Here is a 19,591-nt window from a genome sequence, read left to right as displayed (position 1 = left end):
CAAAACCCTTCTTTCTTTAAGAATGTTTTCTGTATTTTTCTTTCCACAAAGATAAATCAGTTATGTTAAAAAACTATCTTACTACCCTTAATAATGAGTTACAAGTAAACTTTATTTATGCATTTAATTCTGGCTTTTTCTAGTAGGTGGAAATAGCCAAATATTTCTATGTAAAGTTCACATTTAATCAAAATCTATAGCCAAAAGAAAGGTCCACTGTACTTATTGGAGTGAAAATTCAATTTCAAAATTGAATCAGCTCATATTTCAGTAAGTGAGCATAAATAAATTAGTTTCATGTCAAAACAAAACAAAACTAATAAAGCAGGCTGGGAATTCATTACTGGCTGCTCCAAATCCCTTTGTAAAGAGTTTTCCATGAATAAGAGTTGTAGGTCTTGTCTGAACAGTTAGAAACTTTAAGGACAAGACAGAAAAGGAGTCACAGTGAGAAGAAGAAATTGTAAAAGGTCAGATCAGTATTGTTTTGAATAAAAAGAGTTTAATGAATTTGCATAATTTGACAGAAGAGACATGTTTTTTTCTGCAATGTTCAGACAGCGCAGGGAAATGGTAGAGGATATTACAGATTGTTCCCACTACCCTTTTTGTATTCTGTGAAGCCAGATCCTTACTCATGGGGACTCTTTGGAAGCTCAGGAGGAAGGTGGGGTCTAAAGATGAATAATATCTGACATAGACTTCAAAGTGAACTCCTTACATGCTGAGTGGTTACTACTACTTAAATGGGCAATGAAAATAACCTGAAAATATACTCTAAGTCAGAAATACATACAGCATTTTTTAAATCTGAAAGTAATAAACTGTCAAAGGGATTAAAATAATAAACAGAGGAATAGTTACTCTGGGTACAGAGTACTCTTTCTAAAACATCCTGCCTTGAATAGCAAACAGTTTCAGAAGCTTCAAAACTATCTAAACAAGAAATGGGAAATCTCCAAGATTTAGAAAGGGGAAATGGTAAGAAATTACTTAAATAGTTATTGACCAACAAACTGATAACACAGTCTTCAAATGCATATATCAGGTTCCCTATTTACAATTCCATTACATAATTTAATCAACATATCTTAAAATATGTGCATGGTCAAGATTAGCAGATGGTCATCTTTCTCTGCTCAGAAATATCTCCAAAAGCTGGTCTCTGAATAGCAGTTAGCAGGAAGAATATGCAGATGGCTGAAGTAACTTTAATATACATCCATTACTGATACTGAATTAAATAGGTAATTACACATCATAAGCACTGATGATTAATTACAAACAACAGACATAAAATATATATGTTTCATATGTTAGTTCTTCAAGTGAACTGCTGGGCATTGAATAAAAATATTAAAAGCCAAAATAGATATGCTGCTGGCCAAAACAAAACCAAGCAAAAAATCCATAACTAGTCAATACAACAGATATCTCTTGCACTGTAGCCTGAAGGTCAGTCATCTGTGACTCTGATAGCATGTCAAGAAGAGTGATTTGCTTCAGCTGAAAAGAAGTCTGACCATAATTGAAATATAGCCAGACTGCATTAAATTTAGATCCCTTTTTTCCTTCAGAAAACCAGGAGACAATCTGTATTGTGTACCCACAGGCATAATAAAGAACACAACAATTGAGCATGAATTAGAGAGCTGGAATAGCTTTAGGCTACCTATGGTTGGACTACAAAGATATAGCAGTGGTTCCTAAAACCATTCAAAATTGTCATGGACATTATCAAATTACAAGTTGCATTCTGGACTGGTGTATCCTCTATAGCACTGCAGAACAAAGAGATGTCTATCCTTTACCTTGGCCTACTGGCCTCCACACCAATGCTACTCAACACCAACATCACACATGGCTTTTGGGCCTCTGAATCCTCCTTCAGGCTGCTATTAGTGGTGCCAGAGTTTGTGTGTCCCTTTAATGTAATGGAATTCTTCCCCAAAATTGCTGAATCTACACATAGATCAAATACAGCCTCAGCATCAAGATGATGCTTCTGCTAAAATAATTGCCTGTTTTGATGAGAGACTCATACTGTATTACCTACGTCCTTACTGAAATACATGTTAATAGAGAACAAGGGAAAACATGGGGATAAAAAACAATGTCTTTCACTCAACTCTTACTAGAGGAAGTTTCAAAAGAATTTGCCATGTTTCCTTTTTCAGTGAAGATGCTCCCCTTTCCTTTCAACGAGCAAACATCAATTATGCTCATCAAAAAGGGATCTAATGTGTCTGCACCACCTTGGTTATTGCATCAGTTTGTCTGTGGTATAGTAATTACTGTAGCATCTGAGCACAGCCTCAGCAATGACAGCTTTACCCGAGTGTGATGAACAGCACATTGATCACTCACATGAACCTCAGCCCAAGTCCATTTCAAATGTTTTCTCACATCTTCCTGGTCACCAGTCTCAATTATTAATTCTATTTTCCTGACCTCCTGCAGGCACTGAATATTTTTCAACAAATAACCCTATCCATAGGATTCCTGAGTCTGAGTTTGAGATTCTTTTTTCAGTTAAAACTCTGAAAAGGTAGAGGAGTGGATTAAGATAGTACACACGGGAGCTGCCAGAAGCTGGGTACAAAGAGCCATGGTACTTACCTGTCTACTGACAACATGTTTTTCCTGTGGGACAAATCAAGTTTCAGTAATTGTAACATTATCAAACTGTTCTAAAGAGTATTAAAGATGAAGACTACGCCCTGCTTCAGGTTTAATCATGTTTTGGTTTTGTTTAATTGTAGTTTCTAGGCATACCTATTTTGAAATAATGTTTTTAAAGTATTTGGAAAACAGTGAAATATCTTCACTTTCTCAGCTTACCATGTTTCATAGCCTTTTTATTTCCATTATTGCTTCCCATTCCCCATCAGTCCACTCAGAATAAAATTTCCTTGGGAAACTTCATTTGTGAAACATTAGGAAGACTGAATATACCCAGCTACTCAATAGAGTAAGATTAAACCATCTCCACTAAGCTGATACAACTCCAGTTGAGAAGGTCATAATTTCAAAACCAGGTGTCTCATTGAACAATTTTACTCTAAAATGCTGGATTAATGTTTGATATATTATTTCAGTGACTAACTGGACCCATGACTTATACCAATATTGCATAAGAGTACTTGTACATGAATGGCATATTTTTCTGATGTACTTTTGTAGTGTTCCAATTCAACTGCCAGATGATAGAAAAATAAAACTGGGGGTAGGGAGAGAAGAAACTGAAATGGGTATTTAAATCCCTTGGACTGTATTATCATTCTGACATTTTGAGACAATGTATAATTGTGAAATCTTAATTTCATGAATGTTACAAGAGTTTTGCAATTTAATTTAATCTTTACAATAGGTGAAGGCAAGGCATGTTACCAAATATATTTAGTTGTCAGTGATTTATATTATGTGACTTCTCTACATAAAGAAGCGATATAAATTTTGTTTATGGACCTGAAACAAAACTTCCTGTATTTATCTTGAGAACAAAATACACTTGAGGCTATTTAGCATCTATAATTTTCTAAAATGGCTCATTCTATTATGTCTTTTGTATTATACCTTTACATAATTTTGCCTCTGAAATTGATAATACATACAAATTTCCATTAAAAATTTTATTAGAAAGATAGGATAATCTTTGTGATGGATAGCCAGTTTCACTAAATGTATTAATGATTTTCTGCAGAAACAAATAGTGGTGATCAAGCGTAATTTTTAAAAAAATTAATTAATCATTAGGAGTTAGCCTTAGCCATGCAGAATTTTGAAGTAAGAACTCCATTTGGGAAGTGCATTGATTTAATTGCACTTTTTATACTCTTAGGCAAAATGTCAAAGGTATGCTCTGTATTGTATATTATCTGATGGCTTGATTACTTGCTTGTTAATAATTGTATCACTCATCTGGAAATACTCTTCTGACATTTAGCTTTACTCTGTTTGCTTTTTAAAGTGAGACGTGATTTAGCTGAGTCAAGGAAAAGAACATGAAGTAGGAAGCATATGGAATTAATTATTTACTGTGTAAGTGTACATTTACATTTGACAGTGTTAGATGAGATCAGCTGAGGTTTTGAAACTCCTACTAGCTATGGATGCGGATGATGCCCTTTTTGGATTCATCTGCCCTCTGCCTGCCCTCTGCACTTGCTCCCACAGCTGCTGATCTACCAAGAGATCTCCTCACATTTAGAAGTTCCAGCTCAGCACTGATGGTTTGGATAGCCAGGCTAACAGTTTTGTCATTGTCATATTTTCTGAAAAAACCCTGTTGCCCAGGATTCTTCTCCTGGGAAGCTGAGAAGCCTCAGAGAAAAAGGAAAACAATATTATCTCATTTGCTTCTCCTGTGTTTTACTGCTTTGGAATATGGTTGGAGATTGTTTATGCAACATGTGAATTGTTTTTACTTATTGACCAATGATGGCCAAGCTGTGTCAGACACTGGAGAGAGAATCACGAGTTTTTCTTTAGTATCTTTTAGCCTTCTGCCTGTATCCTTTCTCTATTCTTTAATATAGTTTATTTTAGTATTTAATTGTTATTTAATTAATTGTATTGAATCATTATTTATTAAATTACAATTTAATATCATATAGATCATAAAATAATAGATTAGCCTTCTAAGAACGTGGAGTCAGATTTATCATTCCTCCCAATGATGGGGGACGCAGAAAATACCACACAGTTTTTAGGTCACTGCACTGTCCAGATCAATAAAAAGATGCAGTGCTAATAACATATTACAGAAGCTAAGACATGCCACTGCAGATGAGAAGTCCTCACGGGAGCTATTGCTGCAGAGCATGGCAATGCCTTACACAGAGGCTTTGGAAATTATGCATACCCACAGCTAAACTTTCATGTAGTCTTCAGGATTTAGTGTGGGCAGGTCATAATCTGGCTAAATTGCACCTTTCAGTGATGATGTTCCCATCCAGACATAAAATGCTTTGGTCATACAAACCCTGACAATGTTGTGCAAGATCTAGGTGGGAGCTAGCTCTCAATAGAAGAGCAGAGCACAAATCCTAACATGCTCTGAGCTCTGCACTGATGGCTAACCATGTTGGATCTAAGCTAGTATCTACTTTGACCTGCCTAGGCTTGTTCAGCAAACAGGGAAACTGGCCTGCAGGCCTGCTGACAGTGCAAAGGAAATTTCAAAGACAGATTTGGTTGCAACAAATACTTGTTTGGGGTAATATCTTCAACATAATAACCAGTCTGGAGAAGACAAGGTTCTAGGAGATCATATAGAAGCCTTCCAGTATCCAAAGAGAGCATAAAAGAGAGCCAGAAAGGGACTTCGCACAAGGATGTGTAATGATAAGACAAGGTGGTATTACTTTAAATTGAAAGACAGTTTAAATTAGATATTAGGGGGAAATTCTTTACTGCAAGGGTGGTGAGGCACTGGAACATGTTGCCCAGAGAAGGTGTTGATGCTCCTCCCTGGAAGTGTTCAAAGTCAGGTTGAATGGGGTTTTAGCAGCCTGGTCCAGTGGAAGGTATCCCTGCCCATGGTAGGGGGCTTACAAGTTGATGATCTTTAAGGTCCTTTCCAACCCAAAAAATTCTATGCTTCCATAATAATGTAGTTTTATTTTGTATTACAGAGTGGACTTTCCGCATTTATTATTGGGCATGGATAGACCATTTTCCAAAACAATTTCCTATCAGGTTACAAACACACAGCATTCTATTAATTTCACTGTTTAGTGGTAAGATTAGCAAATAGTTTCTATTTCCAAGGCAATTAGGAGGGGAAAAGTGATTGTAACATCATATTTCCTGTCACAGCTACTTGTTCCTGCATGGATGGACATGACAGAGGAGAAACATTACACTCATGTCCTTAAAAATATTATGTCTAATATATTATGTCGCAAATTATAAAAATTAATAAATTGTCCCAAGTAAGTGAATTGAGACTCTTCCAACTCTTTAAGTCATACCTCATTTCCCACAAGATCTCAGTGGATCAGGGATTCAAGTTTCACTGTGGTGCATGCCATCCAAGTCCAAGCAGAGAGCTTGGAATTGCCCCTGCAGAGCTCCTCATTACAGCACCATGCCTCAAGATCTGAGAGGTGCAGAACTAATGAGCTGTTTTCCAGTAATGTTTAGACACATCAGAGCAAATGATTGCAATTTAAATATTTCCTATTGTTATACTGAACATTATGTAAAGCAGACAACAGATGTGCTGATTCTCCTCCTCCAGCAAGCTGAATTAACATTCATCCATCTCCCGTTGCAAGAGACTGGTGCTGCATTACCGCAGCCTACTCAGATAATTTAAATGCTGTCAGAGCCAAGATAAGGTAAGAAAATGGGCAGAGTCATGTTTCCAGTTGCTGCTTTGCAAATCAGGAAGAAGAATCTCTCATTCAAAAGGGAAAAAATAGAAAAAAAAAACCCCAAAGTAAAAAACAACAAAACAATTCAAATGAAAAGGGATAGCTAGAACAGGAACTGGTGCATCCCAGAATTGGTGTGTCTGTCCGAGTTCAAATGTCAAGTTTGCTACTTGAATGGTGTCTCAAAGGTGCTGTATATCACCTAGTAATTTCTGTACTGCTTTCTCCTGCCACCTTCTACCAAGAGCACGTGTCAAAAAATTAGGCCCAAGGTTTTATTTAGATAAATACAGGACAATTTATATTAGACTGATGATAGACATAATTTAATATATTGTTCCATCTTTTCATCTATACTCAATGCACCAAAGTTATTGTTAAAGAACTTGAAATAAACTTATCCAACATGAATAAAATTTGCTGCCAGTACTGTGATGCTTGAGGATTTTAAAATATATTTTAGTTGCTGAAAATGTATGTGCTTTTTGAATGCATAAAATCAATTTTTCCTGTTAATGGACGTTAACCTCCTTAGCAGGAGTAATTAAAAATACACTGTGATCATGATCCATGAGAAAACAAATACAACAACTAAAATAACCCATGAAAAGTGAGAAATTAAGTGGATATGTTAATTTCTGTATGTTTTATATAAGAGTTTAATGTACTGTCGTCCTGTATATCTTTAACATACCCTGTATTTGTAATAACGCAAAACTTTCAGAAGATCTTTGTTCGTATTAAAAGCAAAAGATATTACTAGAAATGGTATCCTATAAAATATAGAGCCATAGAGTCACAGAATCACATTAGGTTGGAAGAACCTTAAATATTGTCCAGTTCCAACCCCCTTGCCTTTCATGATCATTGTAATCAAGTGGTTTGGGCTGGAAGGGACATTTATGTTTATCTAGTTCCAACTCCCTGCCGAGGACAGGGAAATCTTCCACTGGATCAGGTTGCTCAAAACTCCATCCTACCTGGCCTTGAAGACTTCTAGGGTTGAAGCATCCACAGATGACTGCTGGTTCTTAAGCATGCTAAGAAAAATGTAATTTATAATGGAAAAACCTGTAATTCCCAACAGTTTGTATTTATTATTAGGAGTTGCCAAATGGGAAGTCCAGCAAAGGCAAGGCTGTCTCCGTCCCACATCCATGGGTGACTGCCAACAGTGGCACTGAGCATATACACCCACATGCTGCTAGGTGTGCATGCACATTTAAATGTAAAAACAGGGCATCAGAGGTGAAGAATTACATAACTGGTACTTGTGTGTGTATTTCACTGACTTGGGTTCACTATGTGAAATGCCAAGGTGCTCTAGCTGGCACTAATGCCATTTTCATTCTCATCTCTTCTGGTACCTTTTCTGATCCTTTTCTCCTGTCTTACCTGGTGGTTTCACTCATGAAGTCATGACAATCTCACCTTCTACTCGCAGTAGAGTAGGCTGTTTGTGGCTTTTGTGTTACAGATGTAAGCTGGAAGAAGTGACTTCTAAAGGTTCCAAACCTGGGGGAAAAGGTTAATACAGCAATAGATTATTTTGGTAAAGCCTCAGCATTTTTTAAAGCTCAGTAATGGTAATTTGGAAAATATGTATTTAAGGAAGAAAACAAAGGGTTTCTGCTTTCCTTCTTCACCATTTCCATATATAACAGGCAGCAAAGAGGCTGAGGTATAGCATACATGAGATAAATTTTTCATAGGCATGGAAGAAACTGTAGCACTCAGTCCATTTCCAAGGAGCAGATATCAGAAAATTAATTGAACTGTGACAGAGGGAGGAGAGAGGGAACACCTTACAGAAGAATTAAATCTCTGCTAATGATTGCAGGCCATATATATTTGGGTGTCTGTTCTCCTTTGGTTTGTAAACATTGTGCTCTTGGTCACCTCACTCCAAAGTGATGAGGACCTTACACAGTAGGACACAGAGAGGGCATCAGCTCTGAAGAGAAAGTAACTGACAATCTGCTCCCATTCCCTCCCCCTCCTTCCCTCCTTTCTCCCTTTCTTCCTCAGAAGACATTTTCGTGCTGTGTCTGAGTGAGGTTCTGATAACAGGCCTCCCCATCAGAACCTCAATGATAATGCATGCTAAAAGTTTTTAATACTAATTGCACATTATTTAAGGCATAGAGGTCTAATCCAATGCAGAAGCATCACATCATTAATGTAAGTGCAGTGATTGATAGCTGCACTCTGTATCTGCATTTGGCTGTAACAAGCAGCTCAGCAAAGAGAATGCCTGTTCTCTAACCCTTGGTATCATCACTCACTGCTCTGTGGAATGCTCTCAGCCAATGTATAGTGAACATTAAATTATGAAACAGTCTAACACTTAGAAACATTCCCTAGCACAACTCAAGCTGACGTGGCAGAGAAGGCACACAGAAGGTCTGTACTCTTTCCTATTTCACTAATTTCTTTCTGAAATACCACAGTGAAAATGGGATACAAGCAGCAGTGGGGTCATGAAATTTCTGCCATGCTGAGACTTTTGGGGGGGTTTAAACATTGTGTCATCACTGCTCAGAACTGTGCTGCTTTTGCTCTGGAGCTTGGCAAAACAGAATGAAATTAATTGGCCAAGAATTGAGTGTTGGCAATTCAACCGTTGGCCCAGCAGTCACAGATGTTTTCAAGGCAGCTCATGTTGTGCTGTTCACCAGCACAGTAAAAACTAGAAATATTCCCCAAACAGTTGTCTTTAATTGGGTTTAAATGGATGGGTTATGGACTGAATGCATATGTATCACCAGATAATAAACTAGTGAGCACAATAATAGAAAACCCTTCGGAAACTTGGGGGCTACTGTTCTGTGTGAAGGAATTAATGGAATACATGATGCCTTCAATAGCCAGAGATCTGTTATTAGGTTCATGCCAATACTTTGTCCTCTGCAGCATCATAAATGATGTGTCGTGCCAACCCTGCTTTTAGGCAACCCAAAGAACCATCTGCTGCCCTGATTGCAGAAGCCTTGTCCTGACATGTGCCAGCAGGACAAGTGGCAGCATAATGGTGCTCAGAGTACCGTGCTGGAATGTGATCCTGGACAACTGACAACAAACTGGGTCTGTTTGCTCTCTTGTTTGGATACTGAGCATGATTTCCCCTTAACAATATCTTTGTGAACAAAGAAAAAGCTTTGCAGCCACCGAATACTTAAATCTGTCAAAGGTGCATTGTCTGTCTCAGCAAAGATGATAAGGAACACCTGTATTTTAATTCCCCATCTTATCAGTAACATGTTGAAACACATTCAATGATCTTAAAGTTCACTGGTGCACTTACCTTGTATTTAAATACAGCATTTTTGCAGGCATCCAATGTGAGTGAAATAGCTGTCTGACTGTGATGAAAAATGAAAATGCTGCATATAACTTTGTCACATCCTGATTTTACATTACTTTGACCTTATTCTTAAAAGAATATCTCTAGCATTCAAGGAATAAATCTTGTTGTACATGAACCTGATAGGGCAAAATAGGGTTTTGTAAAGTATAATGTAATTCCCTGCTTGCAGTACACAGCCATAACTGAGAAGTAATGACTTATCTAAAAAAGGAATCCATTGTGCTAGCTGAATCTCTGAGACAGTCAACTTCTGCATATAGTAAAATTCTGGAATTGAATTGTTTTCCACAGGAAAGAACCTGGAAAGTTGATTATTAATTGTGTGTACATTATCCTTCAAAAATATATATGAATGTAAGGACAGGGTCCCAGCAGGAAGAGCAGTGCTTTAAATCCTTTTAAATAGGCTAAAAATTCATAAATACTGTGATGTTCAGACATAAGCATGGAGAAAAGATCTTCCTGAAGAGGAAGCCATCCACAAGTGCGAGCAAAATGTTCCCACCTCTTGTAATATATTGCATTCAACCACTGTCTGCTGCTATGCTGAAAGGTTTTCCCATCACTACAAGCAGAATAATAGCATGAGCAAGGAATAAAGGCTGAGCAGAATTGGCCTGTAGCATGAGAAAAATATCCTCTGAACACTGCTGCAGAAGTAAGGAATTGTATGACAAAACCCACCCAGAAATTTCACATTCTTTGTGCAAAAGAAATACAGGCAAACCAATCATACCCCAGACAAATGATCACTTTCCTCTTCTCTCTCAAACTCAGTTTCATCCTTTCTTGTCCAAAGTGAGGAAAAGGTAATTTGAACTAAGAATGGCCCGCTCAGCCAATATGGGGGGTTGCATGAAGGGAACTGGCACTGAAGGGAACTGATGTGCCTTTGCACACAGGCCAGTTTTGAGCACGTACCCATCGTTACGTGAGGCTCTTGCTCACAGTGCAGTACAGCCTGTGGCCCAAGCCCCATTGCCAAGGCTCTATGGGGTTTCCAAAGGCAGATCTATTGGCAGCAGGTGACACATTCATGTGGACTCAGAGCACAGTGCATTAGTCCCATCAGTACTAGCTCACAGCTCTCTGCACCACAGAGCAGCAAGTAGTACCACTGTACCTTTGATTCTGTCATACTTTGCATCCCCTTTATCCAACTCTTGCACTCATGTCTAGCTATCTCAACACCATGATAAGCTCCTCAGTGTGTAGATTGAATACTGGACAATGCAGTGTTGTGTTTTGAAGAATAAAACATTTTCTTTCTTGCTGTTGTCCAAAGTCGTATCTCAGGGCCATTTTGCAGCTCAGTAGTTGCATGGTATTAGTCCTGGCTCCCTACACCGGCGCACAGGATGGATATACAACAACTTGTGTAAAACATCATTTTGATCTGACTTTAACAACAGTTAATTTGATTTAGTAGTGGCAGGATAAGCTCCTTCAGTGTTTGATTTGTGTACACAATGGTAAAGTGTCTTTGCAGACATTCAGGAAAAGCTCCGTTAAAGCAGACTATTCTCTGAGGTGTTAATGACAGCTTGCTTTGGATTTGTACCAGCTGTAAAGACAGACACCTGCTTCTGCCTCTGTTGCTCTGGACAGGGAGTGGGATGGGAAGAGCCAAGTTATTGTGTGTCACCCTTGAGCCAAGAATGACACAAGAACAAATGAGAGGCCCAATTGCAAGAGGAGAAAAAGAAGCTTTCATGCAAAGGATTTTTTGGTTTATATAGACTGCTACGATACATTCTATTTGATTGGCTAGTTAATGAAAAACATCTTTCTCACACACTGTCCTTGAGAAGAACAGGAAAACAGAGTGGAAAAACACCACCTGCAGATTGTTTATACTAACAAGCTATCACATACCTACAACTCCCTAAAATTCTCAAGCCACTGTGAGAAATGATTGCTGTTTCTCTCTCCCTGAGCAGGCTGGCATCCACAATTGCCCATTTCATCTCCACCTGTTATGGTGAAGCTATAAAGATTAGCCCCAATGTACAGGCAACCACAAAGAGAAAACCAATTACTCTTACTGTCTTGACCAGAGAGTAGTAAAAGCCATTATCTTCACTGGAACTCTTTTGTTTACCTAAATAAATGTACTGTTTTTTTCCATAGCAACACTTCAATACTCCAAAAGATCTGGCAGTTAAAAAAACCTGAATTAATGGATGAGTTTCACTGGCTTTGTAACTGTCTCAGCTCCTGGCTCTCCTGTTTTCCAGCCTATTTTATAAGTCTAAGAGCAGCAATGCAGCATTTCAAATCCCAGACAATGTGTGACTTATAATAAAATAATAAGAAAAAAATATTTTATAGCAGACATGGTAGATGACGAGGATTTTTCTTTCATTTTATTAGTGAGCTGCAAAATTTATTTTGTGCCAGAACTGGCTGAAGTAATACAGTAGCATAAAACTGAACAATAATGTGAAAAACACTTTTTTTTCCTGTAAGTGGCAGTATTTGTATGACTCTTGGTTGTGAGTAGAATTTGTGATGCTTTCACTCATCCTTCTTCATAAACAGAGTATTACATCTTTCCACTTTGGCAGATACCTGAACCAGCTCATATGTGAGGTGGCTGAAGAGAAAAACAAATAAATGTTCTTCTGTTGGAGATACAAAGTGGCCTGACCTAGACACATCATCTCACTTTTCTCCAGGGCAATCAAAATCTAAAACACTTTCAGATTCAGTGGAGACGAGATGGCTTTGATGGTTAGTGAAATTTGAAAGCAGACTGACCGCAGTAATAATGAAAGTATTTGCCCTCAGATGCAACTTTCTTTTCACCTTGGAATGGCATTTAATGCTATGCAAGGGCCATAACCTTCAGAATATTATTTCTCATATATTAACTTGGAAACCCACAGTATTTTATTGCAAAAACCCTTTATTTCCACTGACTCTGTACAAATGTTTGCCTGATATTAGAAAAACAAGATGTCTCTTTGGACTCTGCTGTTTCAGAATGGCATTTCACCTGTATATTTTTCCATTTTCATACCTTTCAAATTATTATGATCATTAGGATCTTAAAATCTCAGCATTTCAGAAGTTCCTATCTAATCAACTTTTTCTATTTCAAGATGCTATTTTTTAATCCAAAATATATGTACAGCTGTGGTATATTTAAACAAACGATCTGACAATACTGAAATTGTGTAATACCATTTAAATTTAGCAAGGATGCATTTTTTTAACAGTTCAGGTTGTAAACTTAACAGAAGATTTGGAAAGATCAATTAAAAGACCATCAATAAAAGACCACTCTTAGTGATTTTCATATTCTAACTAAATATTAAATACAACAGTTCAAATAAAAAATAACACACAGTTGTTTGTATTACTACTAACCTCTTACTAATATATTCAAAAGCAAAAATATCATAGATTTGACATTATCTACACTACATTCTTTTGTACTTCCGTGCTTAGAAATTTCATTGTTGACTGACACTAAAGATGTACACAAAGCTTTTAAAACATTTCTGCTAACAAATGTGCATTTTCAGGAAATCGAGTAAATAAACAAGAATTGTGCTTTAATTCACCTTCAAATCTCAACAAAGTCTTCTTTTTCTCCATTCTTCTTAGATTTTGTTTGGTTTTTTGGGGGGATATTTTTGCGTTTTTTGTTTTGTTTTTTTTTTAAATGTGATTGCAATCACAGTGGTGGGGATCTCTCGTGGCAGTCCTATAGCAAACCAGTAGAGGACTCACGCTCTTTAAGCTCTGGCCTCGGGGCATACATGACTGTTTATGTCCTTGACAAACACAAAAGAGCAAAGGAGTGAGCAAAACAGGGTTGAATCCCAAGAGGTTATTCTTGTCTTTCCTTCCATCTTGTCACACCACACTTCTCTGTCTCTCTCTCTCCTCTTTTCAAGCTTATTATGAGAGCTGAGTGATCATTTGAACCATCAGTCACATGCTGTAGAATAAATCCATATGGATTTATTGCATTGCTGTGCTTCCCAGTTCTCAGAAGGATACACTCTCATTTTAAAAAGAATGGTAAATCTTATACCACATAATCAAACACAAGGTTGGGAAAGACACTTTACACAAAAGACAATGATAAATAGCAACATAGAAAGTGGGGGGAAAGCATTTAGTTGAATATTTTACCTGTTGTTTTTGGGTTTGGTCTCAAAAAATTTCATTTGTTTTTCAGAAGCAAAATCAAACAATACATTAATTAATCTTAGAAATTATGTCCAAATCGTGCCAAAAAAAAACAGCAGAAAGAAAGCATAGCTCCAAAGAAACTCAATAAAATAAACTGCCCCTGACCTCAGAAAAATGCAGCCAAATAACACAAGAGAGAAAATACTCCAAAAGATCAATTGTAGCTGATATTGCATATAAAATTATTTGCAGAAATATCATTTCATATTGCCAAAACACAAATTAAAAATTTGTGGGGCATTTGACTTGAATATTCAGACTGACCCATCAGTACATGCAGTGGTCTTGCTCCACCTGGCACTAGATTATACTTCAAGTACTGTGTTTTCCTCCATATCAATTCTGCAGAATATTAGAATTAATTCAGAAACCAGCTACCAAGTGAAGTTACCTTATGGGAAGAGCTGGTAACCCTAAACTTGTGAAGCTCAACATGCTAAACAGACATTTCTGGTGGAAACATCAGTGTATGGTGGTATTCAGGGAAGCAGGTTGCCCTGAGAAGTCATGAAGCCACCATCCCTGGAAGTGTTCAAAAGATGTGTAGATGTGGCACTTGGAGACATGGTTTAGTAGTGAACATGGCAGTCCTGAGTTAACAGATGGACTTGATGATTTTAGAGGCTTTTTCTAACCTTGACAATTCTATGATTCTATGATCTACGCTACTCAGTGCACAGCATAAGAGAACTGTTTATGTTAAGTACAACCTAGGATAAAGCAAAATGTGATTTCAGTATAAGAAAATACTTAGCATTAAGGTCTGATCTGCTGGGCTATGGAATATCCTTCCAACAGCCAGGGCAGAAGGCCCCAAGGCAGAAATCCCTTGACACGAGACCAGACCACTGCTGGGTGTTAGCAGGAGCAACCCTGGGCATCAGTGAGAGGAGGGTGCAATTTCAGTGTGAGTGCAGCTGTGACCAGAGACACAACGTCCCAGCCCTCCCATGACAGGGCAAGGGAACAACTTGGAGAAAACAGTTTTCAGAGACTCCACAGAAGAGTCCACCCAGTACCCGGCAAACAGGACACTTTCCATCTCTTCACTGCCTGGGAGAATTGCTCAAACAGTATTGCTGCAGCACTGGGGAAGGTGTAATTACTTTCTATTGCTGCCTTCCCAGAAAGGGTGAGAACTGAAATTGTTAGATGTTGACATGATTATTAAGTATTACTGCATTGAGATATTTAGGTTTGATACATGGGAACTTGCTAAAGAGCAATGACAGTAAATGCAAATTTATTTCCAGTAACTTCTCTTGGCATTAGAGTTTTTAGACAAATCTTCAAGTAGATTACTTTCTTAAATCCTAGCCAAAGGGCTCAGAAATATTCTTTTTAGATTTTCTTCCCTCATTCTCGTTCCCTTCTGCCTTTCATTTGATGAACACTAATATCAAATGAAAGCACATATGCTGTGCCCTTGATGCTTGCAGTTCTTTCTTATATAAAGAAAAGCAAAACCAAATGCAGTTTTCTCTGCAGAATCTGTCTTTCTCAGCATTTCTAACTGACTATTGGTGCTTTGTTCTAACATCCTATGGACTATATTTCTTCCATATCTTTGTTTCTTCTTTTTTTTTTTTTTTTTTTAGAAGGGTAATTAACATGCTGTATTTTAAATCCTGTTTTTTAATGCAAGCCTGCATTGTAGTCTTCTAGTGGGTTCTCTGCTTCCCTTTTTCCTTTTGAATGTGCTTCCACCTTTGGATCATCACCTGTACAACTACAACTTCACAACCGATCAATTGATCTCCTTGCATTAATTCTGTTTCCATCTTTACTTGCACAGTTCCAACACCTAACCTGTACCCGTTCATTTAATCCTGTCCCCAGCCACTTTAGAGGTCCCTTATTTAAAGTCAGGGCATCTAAACCGAAACTCCTGTGGCTGTGTCTGAAATCACTGACAACAGCAATGGTGAAGGTTTCCTTATCTCACTCTTAGCATGCTGTCAAAAAAGCCAGTTCCTTATTTTTGCATCAACCTCATACATGCAAACTGAAGGTGGCTATAGCACAGAGTTCCCAATCTTGAGCAGCCTTTAGAGAGCCTCTGCAGACAAGAGGAAGCTAACCTTTTAATTTCTATTGCTGTATTTTTATACCTCTTATTTATTCTCCATACACAATTTGTTATTTTCCCCCCATTTGCTTTGAAATTCCCAAACAACCAAAAAATTACCACTATTTGTCATATGAGGAAAAGTAGCTTTTAACTAATCTTCTGTGAATAAGTATTGCATTTCTTTATTAAGTAATAAAGTTTAAAAGCTACTTTAGATTGTTTTGACCATATTATTTAAAGCAAAAAAAATTGTAAGTAAAATGCTTTCTATTTTAGTAACATACCAGCTTAATTATGATTTTGTAATTATATATTCTAATTAGAACTTTGCAATCCCTTGCAGTACACAGAAGCATCTTTTCATTCACTGTTTTCAACACACAGTTATCAAAATAGTCTGGAAATGTAATTAGTTTCTATGTTTTCTTATGATTAAAGCCATTGCAGAGGAAGTTTCACACAAATCTGTTATCTGAAAATGAACGTGCTTAGTGCTGTGTATCCTATATCTGGATATTTATTTAGGGCACATAGCCAAATCTGGCAGTTGTCTAGAATTGTGTTTTTATTGAGCAATCAGTTGAACGTTCATTCAGCATTTTTCCATATTTTGACAGCTAACAAGCACAATCAACAGCTGCTTCTCTGACAGGAATCATTCCTCCACTCATACTTACCCAGTTTTAAATCCTAGACACAGTAATACATGAACCATCCCTGTGATACAATGTTCACTCCAAATCTGGCAATCTTTAAGGTTCTACTCTACACCTCTGGTTTCTCCTCTGGCAATTTTTCTGAGATTCAAGCTTTCTATTTGTCCACCTATATAAACTTCTCAGAAAAACTGTCTATTTACTGCACACTCTTCTTGAATGGCCTCCTGATACACACTTGTGCACCAAGCTTTCTTCCCAGAGTATCTATTGTGGGTTTTTTTTTCCAGGAATCAGGACTGAGCCTCACAGATTGTTCCCAGACTGGTGGTTCCACTTGGCTTCACTAGCCCTTTACCACATCATTTCCACAGTGTGCCTGTCTATACCACACACAGGAGCAGTGCAGGAAGAGCCCCAGGTTATCATGGGGAGGCTGGCTCTGAAACTGGAAGCTGTGCAGTTGATTTCATATGGCTTTGCATCTGGGTTCCCAGTCCTGCTTCTCAGTTCAGCTGCTGGTGGCTCCACAGCTTTTGTTTCTGAGCACAAATTTGATGCTAGCCAGAGGATACAAACCAGTATTAGTGCTGTATTGAACCTGACAGAGACATCCATAAATCAATAACTTATTTTTGAACAAAATCCTGGACTAGAAAAAACGCTCAGCCCAGCCATATGAACTAAGGATTTATAATCATTTCATATGAAAAAGGCAGCTTCATCAGAACTCAAATTGAAGAAGTGTTTTCTAGTCTCCTACATCATACCTAAGCAAACAATTATTTCCGGGCTTCCCTATGTTAGTTATTAGTGAGAATAATCCATAAATTCATTATATCTCTAATAAGCAATGGTATCTCTAATAAGCAATGCTCATCAGTGCATCCAGGCTTGACAGGATACCCTTTTTGTGGCAGTTCTTATGTACAGCACTCAAACTTTAAAAATCTGCTGAAAACAAAGACAGCTTTGGATGAGTGAGCTGCTGTTGCCCAAGGTTGTCTTCATTCAGGGCTGTCAGATCATCCCTCTTTACAGGGACAAACAGGAAGGCAGCAGAAAGAACATGGGATATGTGTGGGATGTCGGTGGACCGTGTCCCCAGTACTCACTGCCACACGCCAAAGAGGACAAGGTTGGCAGCTGGGCTGATTGATGATACATCTTGGATACAAGTGAATTTTTGTGAAGGATGAAATTAGATTTCTCTAATGGCAGTTCTGCCATTTATAGGAGCAAGCTGCCAGTTTTCTGCTCATATTGGTGGACAATACAGTTACCAAGAAATGCTTCCTCCACCTAACGGGAAAGAAGCCTGCAAGATATATTCTCCTAATATCAGAAGTCCAGCCAAGGTTAAGGAGAGATAAAATAACAAAAAAATTACGAGCCAGATAAGAATTTATCTGTGCAGGTATATAAAAGCCTATCCAAACTGCCAAGCCAGCTTCTGGCCTATTCAGCAATCAGAACATCTTCAATAAAATCTGGCTTTTGAGATCCACAGGCATTATCTGGTGCTGAGCATCTTTTAGTACACAGCTGCTGAATTTCTGAGGCAGGTCTGAGGCGTGTTTAGGCCTGGTGAGAGCTTGTGTCAGCCATGCACAACTACTCCAGTATTTTTTTGGTTGTTGGAACTGACTCTGTGGAACCACAAAGCAGTTACTAAAGCCTATCCCAAAACAACCAAGGACAAAACCAAAAAATGGCAGCCACTGATAATTTCAAACCTGCCTTTTTTAAAAGCCTTGAGACATTCACATGCTCCTGATAAAACAGATGCAAGTTCCATTTAAATCATTAATCTCCCATGAACTGAAATCTCTTCCACAAAAATTAAATTTCCAAATAGCCATGGGTTCAGCCTGCAGTAAATTTCTGCCAGCAGTACAATCTCAATCACATTTAACAGAAATAAAAGGTGCTGAGAACTCACAAGGATGTCTCACAAAGCTGATTTTGGTACTTCATGGCAATCAGCTTCTCATCCCTATGTAATTTGTCCCAACCCAGCATCAATCTGGCTCCTTGCCTTCACAGTCAATTTTCTGTTTGTATGTCTGCATGCTAAATCAATTGGTGACAAAAATATTGAAAGAATTCTATGCAAACACTAACATAAAATTTAACATTGCTGCCACCTGACTGGACTGGAATACCCCTTTAATTAAAAGCAAATTGTCTGCATTCCAATTCCTCTCTCTGCAAAACAGCAACAGGGTGAGGTGTTGAGAAAGAAGCACACACCGGAAGTCTGAAAAACTAATTTTTATACAAATTTTCTTTACATCCAAGATTTTTTTTTTTTCAAATAAAAGCAGGCAGATAGAAGTGGAAGAAGAATAGGATTTTTCTTCAGACAAACAACCATTCTGTTTGCAATAGGTCTCTGAACAAACTAATTTTCAAGCTACACGTCGCACTCGTTAATGAGACAGTAGTACCCAGCATCCCTCCTCCTCAACGTTAAAGACTACCAGTTTTATTACTGCCGTTTACAGCCGATTTACTTCTATTTTGGTAGCACGTACTGATAAAAAGTCTTACTTCAGAACGAGAACTTTTTCTCAATAAAGGCTCATTAGCTCCAGTCCTGCACCGGCTGGCAGGTGCCCCACAGCCCGGCCCGGCCCGCCGCTGCCCCCACCACCCGAGGAGCGCTTTCCCCGCGGGCCGCTCTCTGCTCCGTGCCCAGGCCGGGAGAGCGGGCACGGGGAAGGCAGCGCCGGCGGCAGAGGGCAGGCCTCCCCCGTCACGGCGTGCGCCACGAAGGGCTCTCCGGGGCGCGGGCCGCGGGGGGAAAGCAGCGAGGGCTGAGCCCTGCGTGGGTCGCGTCCCTCCCGCCCCGGAGCTCTCCCGGCCCTTGGGGGCCTCCCCAACCGGCCCCGCGGAGCCGCGGGAGGGG

Source organism: Zonotrichia albicollis, chromosome 3 (genome assembly GCF_047830755.1).
Source record: "Zonotrichia albicollis isolate bZonAlb1 chromosome 3, bZonAlb1.hap1, whole genome shotgun sequence".
Classification (NCBI taxonomy): Eukaryota; Metazoa; Chordata; class Aves; order Passeriformes; family Passerellidae; genus Zonotrichia; species Zonotrichia albicollis.
Note: the sequence above shows the minus strand (reverse complement) of the source record.